The sequence below is a fragment of the Ictalurus punctatus genome, chromosome 2, assembly GCF_001660625.3.
Source record: "Ictalurus punctatus breed USDA103 chromosome 2, Coco_2.0, whole genome shotgun sequence".
NCBI lineage: Eukaryota > Metazoa > Chordata > Actinopteri > Siluriformes > Ictaluridae > Ictalurus > Ictalurus punctatus.
The window spans coordinates 12,468,756-12,484,121 of NC_030417.2; the positions used below are offsets into that span (position 1 = coordinate 12,468,756).

Genomic DNA, 15,366 nt, shown 5'->3' on the forward strand with positions numbered 1-15,366 from the left:
ACATTTTGCAGATTTTGCAAGGTGTATGTAAACATATGACCTCAACTGTATATGTAGTATATACCAAAATAGGTACAGCTATGTTTTTTATGCTTAAAATATCACCTGATATGTACAGCTAAAGATAAACAGGGATGACAATATCCTGATAATGAAAAAACCCCTCTGATTTAAATAAAAAAAGAAGAAAGAAAACAAAGCGGTTGATACAGTGTGTATGATTTGTCATGCCTGGGTCACCCATCTTTTCCCCTCTCCCTCTCCCCCTCAGTAAGAGCTCACTTGTGGTGTCTCCTAATCAGAAGTGCGCAGGTGTTTTCCAGCTCTTCAGCTCTTTCTCTCTCTCTCTCTCTTTCATTGTCTGATGAAATTGCTCTTGTAATCTCTCCCCACCCCCACACTGCTTGAACCGTAAACACCCGAGACATTTGTCATGGATTTCAAAACCACCTGACCCCCTGTGTGCGAAAGATGCTATTTTAAGACGCTGGCAAAAACTTCTGCTGTGGAAAGATTCACTGTCGGAAAAAAGGTTTAGCAGGACATGTGTTTTTAGCTGTACTCATGTTCGACACATGCGAATCGGAGAGGGCTTTGGCTGAACGCCCTTCGTGATGACGTCACACAGCCCAAATCTGTGGAACATCTGCGGTAAGTTTGAATAAATTGCAAACTCCTCTGAATATCGACGAGTCGGCTTGATTTTGCGTTCGAATTATGAAACCCTGGTCATGAGGTAACTAGATACTCAACACTATTAATGTTCAATTACGCTGTGTGCAAATCATTCATCAAATCATTCTGACCATTTTTGAACCTGCCGCTTGTGCAACTTTACAGTAATTTCATGATTTTCGTACTTTATCATGATGTGGGTTATCCTGTCAACACACACACACACACACACACACACACACACACACACACACACACACACACACACTCAACTGTCATTTGATTTTGCAAGATTTTTTTAATAAAAAGCTAAGCCTATGTGTTAATGTTAATCTTCAAACGGTTAAGTGTTAGGTCACACACAGTATGTGAATTTTGAGACATAGCTTGTGTGACGTGGAATGATGTCCCCTCTTTGTATTCCTCTGCAGAACATTCAGCAGAACAGGAGCTGGAATCACAACCCTTCATATTTTTCAACAGTTCACTTTGCATTTGAGACACATTTGGATGGAAACCTATATTACGAGTGTGATCGTTGTGGATAGAGTGTGTGTGTGTGTGTGAGTGAATAGGCTGTGTGCCAGAAATCAGAGTATTTCCAGACATGAGGAACTCTTGGAAGATGAACAAGGACTCTCCATAAAACCTAATGATTGTGTGGTTTGTCCATTTGCTGTTCTCAAAGATCCCAAGAGGAAGTCATATCGTCATTTCTTTTAAATGTGTATATTAGCGCTTATCTAAAAACTAATAACAAATTATGTTTCTCCAAGATAATTCCATAATCTTTCAGTAATATACAATATGCAGTCTAAAACAGAGACATGAACAGTCTGGTCAGAGAGACACAGCAGAGAGAGAGAGAGAGTGAGAGAGAGAGAGTGAAAGAGACAGATAGAGAGAGACAGAGAGTGAGTGTGAGAGACAGAGAGTGAGAGAGAGAGAGTTAGTGAGAGAGAGACAGAGAGTGTGAGAGAGAGACAGAGAGTGAGAGAGAGAGGCAGAGAGTGAATGAGAGAGAGCGAGAGAGACAGAGAGTGAGAGAGAGATTGAGTGAGAGAGAGCGAGAGAGACAGAGAGTGAGAGAGAGATTGAGTGAGAGAGAGCGAGAGAGACAGAGAGTGAGTGAGAGAGATTGAGTGAGAGAGAGCGAGAGAGACAGAGAGAGAGAGAGAGAGAGAGAGTGAGAGAGAGAGAGAGAGACAGAGAGTGTGAGAGAGAGAGTTAGTGAGAGAGAGTGAAAGAGACAGATAGAGAGAGAGCGAGAGAGACAGAGAGTGAGTGAGAGAGAGTTAGTGAGAGAGAGTGAAAGAGACAGATAGAGAGAGAGCGAGAGAGACAGAGAGTGTGAGAGAGAGAGTTAGTGAGAGAGAGTGAAAGAGACAGATAGAGAGAGAGCGAGAGACAGAGAGACAGAGAGTGAGTGTGAGATAGAGCAAGAGAGTGAGTGAGAGAGAGAGAGACAGAGAGTGAGAGTGAGTGAGAGAGAGAGCAAGAGAGACAGAGTGAGAAAGCGAGAGAGAGAGAGAGAGAGAGAGAGAGAGACAGAAAGAGAGAGAGAAAGTCAAAGAGAGAGAGAGAGAGAAAGAGAAAGTCAAAGAGACTTTATTATTTATCCTCCTATTTATCCTCCTATTATTATTTATCCTCCTATTTATCCTCCTATTATTATTTATCCTCCTATTCCGTTGACATGGGCTTGGACAATGCAGACCCCTGAAAAGTCTTCAGAAACCAGGGATTTCTAGATCTTTGTTCAAATATTGCCAGTTCATGTCTTAGCCTGTATACCATGAGTAAGGGATAAAACACGACAGGGCATGCTGTTACAGGAAAACAATCAGTGACAGGATGGTGTAATGCATCCCGAAGGGTTTTATTCCTCTTCTACCACAGCAACTTGCCAACAATTACAATTTACAACTTATTAATGAACTGCATGTGGTGTGTGTGTATATAAATATATATATATATATATATATATATATATATATATATATATATATATATATATATATATATATATAAAAATGTCCATAAATATTAAATAAATGTCTTCTTACATAAAACTTAACCGTATCAACGATTGTAGGTTTTTCTTTGTTACAGAACAAATCCATTTATTATTCGCCTTAGATAATATGGAGTCCCTGTGTAAGTTGTTACTATAGAAACGATAACGGATTACAATGAGTGCGTCGATATAAACATGTGACTAGAATTAAAGCCAGCGCTACTGTCAGATTTCCAGTTAGAAAATGAATCACCACCTTCTGACCAATCAGAATCGAGAATTCAACAGTGCTATGGTTTGGTTTTAGTTAGCAAAGTCCTTATAGGTATATGCCTGTTCACACGGTGGATATATATGGGTTGAATATTGCAACTAAGAGCTCAGAGGTTATGAAAGAGTCAGTTAAGGGTGGGGATACGAGTTCATTCATTCATTCACTCATCTTTAGTAACCACTTTAACGTGGTCAGGGTCGGGATGGATCCAGAGCCTATCCTTAGGACACTGGGTGCAAATCTGGAGAATTCACACTAATCCATAACCGAGAACCATTTACACACTGGCATGTGTCTCAGTCTTACTGGAGCCAGTCCACCTACTGGCATGTTTTTGGGAGATGGGAGGAAACCAGAGAACCCAGAGGAACCCCACGCAGACACTGGGATAACACGGCATACAAGATATTAATGATTACATAAACGATATCACATTAGAACAGTTAGCTTCGTCCACTAATTTGATTGGTTGAGATTTGATTGGTTCCAAGAGTGCCTGTATTTCCTTTAACTGCACTGGGAGTGGTTAGCATGTTTGCCTCGCACCTCACCTCTGGGGGTTCGAATCTCACCTACACCTTGTGCTTCGGGGGTTTCCTCCGGGTACACTGGTTTCCTCCCCAGTCCAAAGACGTGCATTGTAGGTTGAGTGGAATTTCCAAATTGTCCAATGTGTGTGTGATTGGCAGTGGTAGCTCAGTGGTTAAGCTGTTGAACTACTGCTCAGAAGGTCGTAAGTTCAAATCCCAGCACTGCCAAGCTTCCACTGTTGGGCCCTTGAGCAAGGCCCTCAACCCTCAACTGCCCAGTTGTATAAATTATATAAAAGTCGCTCTGGATAAGGGCATCTGCCAAATGCCATTAATGTAATGTAATGATTGTGCCTTGTGATGGGTTGGCACCCCATCCAGGGTATCCCCCACCATGTGCCCCCGAGCTCCCTGGGATAGGCTTCAAGCTCCCCCTTGACCTGTGTAGAATACGCCGTATGGAAAATGAATAGAGGGATGAATTGTACAACTACAACGCTCTAATAATCCTCTCCAAGGCCATATGAAAGACTGCCATCTGTTGTAGACTTTCCTGGCAGCTTCTGACTGTGTAAGGAAATCAATGCTGGCTCTGTAATGGTGCCATGGACCCTCTTCTTGCGCCTCTTGCTAAATAGGAGGTGATGTTTGCTGATGAATCGAAGGCTGTCCTCTTAAACAGGTGGGAGGAAATGACTTCTTCTTTTAAAGCCTTTGGCTGTCCAACAAGTGGACCTCCATTGTCCCCTTCTATTTCTGAAGCACTTTTATTATCATTTGCCGTTACAACCCCGATCTTTGCAAGACATTGTACTTTATTCAGCCCAAAAACAAAACAGTTTTGAAACCTTTAGAGACGTTTCCTGCCAAAACATTAGTATGCGTTTTAGGATGCAGTGTTTGGGTGACATGGTCTTGTTGCTTCTATGTTTATTCCCTTCTTCAAGTGATGTGCCATCAGGATGTAAACGGACCCGTGCTGATTCAACCGTTTTCCCAACATGTTCTTATACATAGAAATATTTTCAGAACGAAGAAACCAGCCTTGGGAGAGCAGCGTTGGGTTTCCCTCATAAGTGCCCAAGGTGAAAATGGATCCTTGGGGCTCTGATTTATGGCTGCCGTTTTAGTCTGTGGTTTTGGGAGCTCATGTGGTTGCACAGGAAACACGACAGTGACTGAAGATTTGTGAACAATTTATTCTTTTCTAAAGGAAGAATCACTTTGCAGGTCTGAACAAAGCAAAGCTCTGACTCCTAATGTTTTCACTAGATGTTTCTCCAAAGGTCAAACAGACTGTACCTTCCCTACTTGCTTACTATGTTCTTAAAGAGTGCATGCTAAATAATGTGCAATGACAGGTGAGGAAGCAAGATTTAGTTAGGCAATTGATGAGGTTTAATTGTTTTCAATAGCCATAAACTGAACATGAAATCTCAAATATAGTGCCAGTGAGATTATTAGAAAGGCTGTTCAAAATATGATATGGATTAATCAATAAAAGAGTCTAGATATGATTGTGTTTTATGTTAAGGAAGGTAAACATGAACGGAAAGCTTTTTCAAAGGCTTTGTTTGAACGCTGTTGGCATTTGATGTGTGAACATAAACTGTGATCTGGTCTTCGGCTGCAAATTTAATGCAGTGCCCTCCAGTGATATTGGCACCCTTGGTACATATGAGCAAAGAAGGCTGTGAAAATGGTCTTTTTTGTTTAACCTTTTGTTCAGAAAATTCACAAAAATACTCTGCTCTCATGAATATTAAACAGAATTGCCAACACAATACAGGTTTATAAAAAAATATATATATTTGTGAAATATAGGTGTGCAGCTATTATTGGCAACCTTATGAATTCATATAGGAAAAATATATTTGAGAGAAATATATATATTTTTAGCACACCTGGGTGACTAGGAACAGGAAATTGATCAACCATGACTTCCTGTTTCAGAGGGGTATAAATATGAGGTAACACAGAGGCCAAATTCCCTTAGTCATTCATAACAATGGGTAAGAGCAAGGAATATAGCTGTGATGTGCGGCAAAAGGTTGTTGAGGTTCACAAAATGGGAAGTGGCTATATGAAAATAGCACAAGCGTTGAAAATGCCCATTTCCACCATCAGGATAATAATTAAGAACTTCCAGTCAACTGGAAATGTTATGAATCAACCTGGAATCGGACGTGTGACTATATTGTCTCAATGCACTGTGAAGAGGATGGTTCGAGTGGTCAAAAAATCTCCAAGGATCACAGCTGGAGAATTACAGAAGTTAGTTGCGTCTTGGGGTCAGAAAGTCTCCAAAACTACAATCGGAAGTCACCTACATCACCACAAGTTGTTCGGAAGAGTTTCAAGAAACAAGCCTCTACTCTCATCCAAAAACAAACTCAAGCGTCTTCAGTTTGCCAGACACGACTGGAACTTCAAATGGGATCGGGTTCTATGGTCAGATGAAAAAAAATAGAGCTTTTTGACAATAAACACCAGAGGTGGTTTTGGTGCACACAGAGAGGTAGCCATATGGAAAAGTATCTCATGCCCACAATTAAATATGGTGGTGACTCTTTAATGTTTTGGGGCTGTTTTTCTGCCAGAGGACCTGGCCATTTTGTTAGGATACATGGCATCATGCACTCTATCAAATCTCAACAGATATTAAATGAAAACCTGACTGTCTCTGCCAGAAAGATTAAAATGGGCCGTGGTTGGATCTTCCAGCAGGACAATGATCCAAAACATACATCAAAATCAACACAAAAATGGTTTACTGACCACAAAATCAAGGTCCTGCCATGGCCATCCCAGTCCCCTGACTCCAAACCCATAGAACACCTGTGGGGTGAACTGAAGAGGAGAATCCACCAACATGGACCTCGGAATTTGAAGGATCTGCAGAGATTCTGTATGGAGGAATGGTCTCACATCCCTTACCATGTATTCTCCAACCTCATCAGGCATTATAGGAGAAGACCCAGATCTTCACAAAGGGAGGTAGCACAAAGTATTGACAAAAAAGCGTGCCAATAATTGTTGCACACCTATATTTAAGAAAGATTTATTTATTTTTGGATTAACCTGTGTTTTGTTTGCAATTGTTTGATATTCATAAGAGCAGAGTATTTTTGTGATTTGTTTTTTTTTTTTTTAAACAAAAGATCAAAAGGTTAAATAATAAAGACAATTTTTCACAGCCTTCTTTGCTCCTATTTACCAAGGGTGCCAATATTAGTGAAGGACACCGTACATGCTCTGTAGATATCCTAATTTGCATAAGCAGTCACAAAGTGACTTTCAGGCTTAGTTTCAAGCAAATTGCACTACGGATACAAAATGAATCGGTTTGCATTGTCACAGCCCTGTGTTCCTTCCACACCTTTAGGAAAAACAACCCAATCTGCACATTCAAACCGGACAAGACGCAATCATCTGTGCAGCCTGTTGGTAAAATCAGCTTGCACGTTCTCTGCAGGCATGATCAAGTTTGCATGAGTTTTTACACGAGCAAACATTTAGCGAATTAAGACCAAAGTCAAGTTATACATTTCAAAGGACACAATTCTAAGATCATCATTCCAAACTACCCTGACTAGTACCAAATTGGAGCATGCCTTTAAAACGGCAGTGAAACAGCTTTATGGTTGGGATTTTTATATAGTGTTCGTATTTGGATTTGAAATGTGATTTAAGGGCGAGAGGTGTCGGCCAAGAGCGGTCAAGATTCTCCACAGGTTCAATCCAAGTGCTGAGTTTAGCTGCAAGAAGAAGAAGAAGAACAAGAAGAAGAACTAATTTAAAGACAGTGACTAGATAGCGGATAGATCGTAGGTTGAAGTACAAAGCTAGCTACCTATTGAACTATTTATGTTTTAAATACTTCAACGACAATTCCCTGCTAGGACAACCCAGCTATCTATATAAAGTAGCTTAAGATATTTTAAGGCGTTATTATCATGCTATCTAGGTTATGTAGTTAATGTTTAGTTGCTGTAGTGATAGCCTCTTGGTGTAACTATTAAGCCATTAAGCTGTCTATGATTAATAGGTTAAATGAAGCCCGTTCGGTGTAACGCTAGCCGGCCAGCTCCATTTACTACCTTATTTTTGAGCTACCTATAATTAGCTAACATACTCACTCCAGTGACGGTATATGTTGTAACAATAGATAGCAAGTTAGCACAAGCTAGTCAGGCTTAGTGAACGGTTTTACAATCGCTTTAAAGATTTAAAAAAATAAATAAATAAATAATACCGTTGTTTGTTAGTTTTTTTCAATGTGGCACAAGTGTGACAGCTGAAATGAAGGCAATTTGTTGTACATTCCGGCCAAGAGATGTTTCAAAACAGCAATTCTGGTTTATTTGAAACTTTCGGAGTTCAATAGAGTTGACAGGACAATTCCTGCTGGTTGGTTTGGAATCGGCGACACAGCTCAGCTCACTGCTATAACAACAACACTCTCCTTTATTTGTCTCGAGGTAGTCTGGCTTGAACGGCAGCCTCAGTGAGGCAGCATGACTTCACACATGCACAGTAGTCACTCTCAAAGTAGTGCGCTTGTTTAAGCCTGCAGTGAAGTGGTGACACCTCAAATGTCAGCTCGATTTGGTTACTGCACCTCCGGGGTTTACAGGGGAAAGCCAAACGTCATCTGATTCTGGATTGCAGTTAATAATGTTCTCTCTGCTCGGCCGATTTCCTTCTGCACCTTCTGTAGTGCCTTTGTCAGTGTGTATATGTGTGTGTGTGTGTGTGTGTGTGTGTAAAGGGGAACTCCATTCTGACCAGGCATGGCTCCAGCACTCTCTTTTCCCATATAATGACTCATAGAAACGTGTTTGGGGAATTTTAACCCATGTGAAAACATTAAGCAAGGCTGATTTTTTTTTTTTTTTTTTTTTTTTTTACTCCCTAGATTATTTGTTTTAATATAATGTTGTTTTTTTTTTTTTTTTTTACTATTCGTGGAACAATAGTTCAAATTTTCCAACATGGACCTGATTAATGAATATGACAGAAATGAATGTTCAGTTACCTAAGCAGGGATAAACCTGTTCATTCACATTGAAAAATGCGAAGCAGAAAATGTTACATTAATTGCTCTCTAGCGCTCATTTTTCCACTTACACCTGCGCGCACACACCTTTCTTCCTTCGTTTTTCCCTTCAAGTCAATTGAAGATGATTTTTTAAACAAACATTGCAGGTCTATTGGTAAAATATTGAAAGATTTGCTCTGGGTCTTTTTTTTTGCTACATAGAGGGTTTTTGTGCGTCTTGCTCCAGTTGGATGGAGAGGAATGACATTTGGCCGTGATCTGCTTTTCAGTCCAAACTTGAAAATAGAAACAGATCCTGGCATTTGCGTTCTCGCTTAACAGAGAAAGAAAGATTCAAATCCTTTGCCAAAAACACCCAAATGTGGAGTGGTGGTGGTGATGGGGGTTGTGATTTGTCGGGGATTGGAGTGGGCGGTGTGCGCCAGCATGAGCGCTGGAATTTTTCTACAAGAGTCTGCTGGGTTTCCAGTAACTTTCCAGTTACATGCTAATTCTACCAGTTCACTTTACAGGCAGATCCTCACACACGCTAGTTTCCTGTTCGCAATATTAAACACCGTTTCCACCATAGTGCAGCAGCAGTGTGAAGGTTCAGTCATTCAGTTCTTCAGGGTTCCAACAGATGGACATACCGTGTTAACTCCGAAACAAACCATTTAAAAGGTTTCCATAAATGCTAAATAAAACATCACCTCGCAGAAACGGTTTCGGATTGTCGAGCGCCCACGATTCAAGTCCTTGGGAATACACTGTTAGAGTGGCTATGAAAAGTCTACACACGCCTGTTAAAAATGCAGGTTTTTATGATCGCCGAAATCAATCAAGTCAGATCTTTCTGCACCTCTAATGTGATATAGCAACCAACAAAATTCAAGTGAAAACAAATCCAAACGTTTTTTTGGAGACAAAAAGAACAAAAAACGTACAATAACCTGGTTGCCTAAGTGTGCACACCCTTTTATAACGAGGCATGTGATTCAGATTTATCCCAAATAAAGATCAGCTGTTTCTGTAGGATTTTCTCGACATCATTTTTTTTTTTTTTGTTTTCATTTGACTTCTGAGAGACCAAAGTAGAACTCTGGGCATAATTATTAAAGATATGTTTAGCTCAAAAACAATTTGTTGTTATTTTTATTTATTACCCAAAGAATGGTGAAGCATGGTGGTGGCAGTATTATGCTTATAGGGTTGCTTCTCTTCCACAGGGACTGGGACTCTAGTCAAGGCTGCCTCTCGCTTGCTTATAGGAATACATTTCAATGAAATTTTGATATCCGGAGTGCTTTGTGACAGTTTCTATCGTTAAAAGTGCCATACAAATAAAAATAGCTACAAATACCAATCCTATTTTGGCATAAAAACCTGCAGGGCAGCTGAAGATGAAGAAAAATGTCACTTTCCAGCACAATAACGACCCAAAGCACACATCCAAGTCAACAAAGGAATGACTCCAGAAGATGGGAGATCAGCATTTTGGAATGGCCCAGATCTAAATAATATCGAAAACCTGTGGAATGACTTGAAGAATGATTTGTTGGATCTTGAGCATTTTTGCAAGAAACAGTGGAACAAAATTGCCAATAAGTAAGTATTACTTAAGGGGTGTGCAAACTTATGCAACCAGCTTACTGTCATGTTTATTCTTGCCCCCCCCTCCCTCTATTTGGTTCCTATTAAAGGTTCCTATTTGTTTTACACTTGAATTTTGTTGCGTGTGATCTTGTGAGTGATCTCTACGTTTAAAGGGGGCGTGTAGACTTTTTATATCCACCGTACTACAGACATGAGCAAATATTTGAACAACGTTGCTGTTCAAACTACTGTTATAGGAAATGAATCGACACCTTCTGACCAATCAGAATAGAGTATTCAATAGTGCTGTAGTACAGTATAATACGGATTAAGTCGTGGGTCATTTCATTCAGAATGCATCCTGTAGGAGGTATAGAGAAGTTCTTAGTTAGGATTAACCCATGGATGGACTCATGAAAAGAGAGACAGAGAGAGAGAGAGAGAGAGAGAGAACGACAGAGACAGAGAGCGCTAGAGAGACAGAGATAGATAGAGAGAGAGAGACAGAGACACAGAGAGAGCGCTAGAGAGACAGAGAGAGAGAGAGAGAGCGAGAGAGACAGAGCGAGAGAGAGAGAGCGCGACAGAGACAGAGAGAGAGCGCTAGAGAGACAGAGATAGAGAGACAGAGACACAGAGAGAGAGAGCGCTAGAGAGACAGAGAGAGAGAGAGAGCAAGAGAGACAGAGCGAGAGAGAGAGCGCTAGAGAGACAGAGAGAGAGAGAGAGAGCGCGACAGAGACAGAGAGCGCTAGACAGACAGAGATAGATAGAGAGAGAGACAGAGAGAGAGCGCTAGAGAGACAGAGATAGAGAGAGACAGAGACACACAGAGAGAGAGCGCTAGAGAGACAGCGAGAGAGAGAGAGCGCTAGAGAGAGAGAGCACTAGAGAGAGAGAGGGAGAGAGAGCACTAGAGAGACAGAGCGAGAGAGAGAGAGCGCGACAGACAGAGATAGATAGAGAGAGAGACAGAGACACAGAGAGAGAGAGCAAGAGAGACAGAGATAGATAGAGAGAGAGACAGAGACACAGAGCGAGAGAGCGCTAAAGAGACAGAGAGAGAGAGCAAGAGAGACAGAGCGAGAGAGAGAGAGCGCTAGAGACAGAGAAAGAGAGAGAGAGAGAGAGAGAGCGCGACAGAGACAGAGAGCGCTAGAGAGACAGAGATAGATAGAGAGAGAGCTAGAGAGACAGAGATAGAGAGAGAGAGCAAGAGAGACAGAGCGAGAGAGAGAGCGCTAGAGAGACAGAGACACAGAGAGAGAGAGCGCTAGAGAGAGAGAGAGAGAGAGAGAGAGAGAGAGAGAGCATATTTCAGCAGCACCACCTAGAGTAAGCTTTAATTCATTACAGCAGTGGTTCTCAAACTTTTTTCACCGTGAGGTCAAGTCGTCAGATTTTTGCACTTTCTTTTTTTTTTCTCCCCACACTAGACTCTTCTGTATTAACTTTCTCAGCGTAGAGACTTCATCCTCTATCTAAAAACGTATCCATTTAAAATAGTCTTAGGTTTTATCAGCGTGTGGCTAAAAGTACTATACACTAGTATATCAATGGATGTGTCTGTCTGGTGCGAGTCTTACTGTGCTCTGTATAACTGATTTAATCTATTAATATTTCTCATTTTTATCCACATCATAGGTCAAAGGTTCATGATCCCGACTTACATACAGGTAAAATTCATTAAAATAATAATAATAATGTTCTAGAACAGTGTTTCTCGCCTGGGGGTCCACGGGCCCCCAGTGGTCCATGGCGTAATTGCAGGCAGTCCGTGGGAAAGTATTTAATGTTTACATATATATATATATATATATATATATATATATATATATATATATATATATATATATATATATACATACACACATATACATATATATATATATATACATATATATATACACATACATACATACATACATACATACATATATATATATATATATATATATATATATATATATATATATATATATATTAGTATTTTTTTTTAAATTATCAAAATATATTAAAATATATCATATGCCCTTCAAATGTAAGAACAATTTAAGATATGTTTTAAAATTAACCAATTTGGTTATTCGCATGCATTCACAAATATCACGTTAGCTGAGCTGACGATCGTTCATTAATGGATTTATTTTACATTTATTTACAAATGAAATGATAATTTGAAGGAAAAAAAAATACCCTACGAGTGGTAGACAAGTTTCAAGTGTCGCATTGATGGATAAAATAAACAAAAGATAATTCAGAGAGTCACACCAACAATAAAATGTCAAATAAATAAAATCTTGAAATATTTGGATTAAATTTTAAATGCCCAATGTTAATATTATTAATTTTAAATCTTAATAAAAAATAAAGTAACATATATAGAAATGACTGTTAAATATATATATATATAGCCTATGATTGTTGTGGTGTGAGGGGGTCCTTGCGGATTGTTCGATATATGCTAGGGGTCCAGAGCGCACAAAAGGTTGAGAACCACTGGTCTAGAATTTCTATACAGGCCCCCAGATTGAGAACCACTGCATTACAGCACTGATAGACGTCCAACCCGATAAGATAAATTACTGAAATCTTATGCTGAAGAAGACATAGGCAAAGAATTATTCACTTACCGATCGATTCAGTCTAAACCTGTGACACATTTGTGACGTACAAATACGTCCTACAGAGCAGCATTTTACAAAACCTTCAAAATGAAAACAACGCATCACTAAAATTCAAACGCCAACTCATGCCAATACAAATGCTTTATTATAGTTTTCCATTCGCAGGTTGTTTGATCGTTAACATTGATTTCTTTTCTCTTTTTTTAAAATTTTTTATAACAAAAACAAAAAGTTTAGCCTGCGTGTGGTGACAGGTGAGCAACCGTCTATCAAATCAGTACAAAAACCAACGCTGCTAAAACGATCACTTGTGATAATAAGTGAACGCGTGTTCAGTTTGGCATTTACATAGCATAATTCCCTGTATTAAGTGCGACTATGTGCTGAGTTATTAGTGCAAACACGGGACTTCATTTGCGCAAATATCTAATGTGCTGATGAGACATTATTTCTAAGTGCCTAGAATAAGTTCAGTTAAATGACAGCACTTTTTGTTTTCATCTTAATGTATGAAGATTCAGCTATAATTACAAAATTCTTTGCTGTATAGATCAGCTCAAACACACACACACACACACACACACATTAATGCATGAGCTTTAGAGAATTACAGTAGGCTTTTTCTCTCCTATCACTACGTCTTTACAACAACAAAGAGGCGACAATGTTCATGAAAATGTCTCATACATACCTCATACATTTTTTTTTTTTTTTTAAATCATAAAACTGTATAAACAAAAACAAAAGCAAGCATCATTTGCTCTTTAGCTAGGATGTGTGCGTCTGTTTGTGTGTGTGTGTGTGTGTGTGTGGGGGGGGGGGGTATGTAAATACAAACTGTTTGTACAGTTTACAGCAATGCTACAACGCAACTTAGCGAAGGAAGTATACCGTATATTTATATACCAAAAAAAAGAGAAAAAAGTGCCTAGTAAAAATCAAACGTTATTAAAAGACACAAACAGAAAACAGACTAAATCACATGCGATTTGTGCAATAGTGTGCGTTTTTGTGTACACTGAACGGTCATCCGCAATACTGTCATTCACGTAACGTTTTTAACAACTAAATAAATACAAGTTGGAAAAACCCAGACGCTACACGGTGATATAAAAACAGAGGTGATACATTCATGGCATTTACAGCGAGAGCACGTTATTCGAGTTGAACATTTGATTGTATAGCGTAATCGTCTTACCAAAAGGGACACGCCTGTTTTTAGAAGGCGTACACGTGTCCACGAATGAGTCGATTATATCTACTATCTTGTCTTTAGTCACATTAGCCTCACTAGATGGCTAAAACAAGCTAGAATACAACGTTCCTTTATGCGAGTTTTTATTTACTTACTTTACTTTGCTATATTTTACTATAAAATAAGCTCGGGTTTTAGCCTGTTGATTACAGCACTGGTTTATGGGTTAGCATATTTACTCAAACGCTAGTTTTGCAGTATGTTCACAGTGTCGTAGTGACAACAATTACAACTGCAAAGATGCAGTTCAGTACAGATGAGCAATACCACCGACTATCTTCCGCGAGCTAACAGTAATATCTGGAAAGCGAGACGTACTTCTGGTCGAATAAATAAATAAATATAAATAAAAGGTGTGAGGATTTTATGTCCGTGAGGAAACACGGACATTACAAATTACAGTGAATTTTCTGTATATGTGCATAAATATGACCTAAAACATCATCGGATTTTCACACAAGTCGATAAAGGCAACCCAATTGGTTATTTGTTTGACGGACCTTAATCCAATAGAAATGTTGTGGAACGACCTGAAGCAAGTAGCCCACCAGTATCCCAGAGTTGAAGCTGTTCTGTACTGAGGAACGGGATAAAATTCCTCCAAGTCGATGTGCAGGACTGATCAACAGATACCGGAAACCTTTAGCAGCAGTTATTGCTACACAAGGGGGTCACACCAGATACTGAAAGCAAAGCTTCACATACTTTTGCCACTCACAGATTTCTAATATTGGATCATTTTCCTCAATAAATAAATGAACAAGTATAATTTTTTCGTCTCATTTGTTTAATCGGGTTCTCTTTATCTACTTTTAGGACTTGTGTGTGAAAATCCGATGATGATTTGGGTCATATTTATGCAGCAATGTTGAAAATTCTAAAGGGTTCACAATCTTTGCTTATTAGCTGTAATAAGAATGCTGTAAGTGTGTAAGTTAAATAATCTCATGTACTATTACACACCTACACTATATTGTCTCTGTCCCAAATACTAGATTTCATGTCTGATTAATATTCTTTCTACAGCAACCATTTAGGCTTTACTTAGAAGGATTAGATAATAATAATAATAGTAATCATTTTTATGAACTACGCAGGAAGAGACCGAGGCATGTCTTGGGGTTCATTTCAACATCTTTTACACTTATGTATGAAAATAATCTCGTTTTCTTATTGATACAGCGATTTGTGCAAATGTGTAGTCACGTGCCGATCATCAGTCAGACGATATAATGTCTGACACAATATGGAAATCCTAAAAGCATCACAATATCATCACTTCTCCTAGGCTGATATCGAGAGGTCGAGACACCATACTTTTGGATAAATTCCAAGGAATATTAAAGGAGCG

General features: G+C 39.3%; 1 long non-coding RNA gene across 1 annotated transcript in view; it reads left to right on the forward strand.

Moving 5' to 3' along the window:
- Nucleotides 1-255: 255 nt before the first annotated feature.
- LOC128635341 (uncharacterized) overlaps nt 256-15,366 on the forward strand; it is a 69,132-nt gene continuing 54,021 nt past the window's right edge. Inside the window, exon 1 of the long non-coding RNA XR_008398318.1 lies at nt 256-651. This is a non-coding gene — a long non-coding RNA (uncharacterized LOC128635341). The remainder of the gene's footprint in view (nt 652-15,366) is intronic.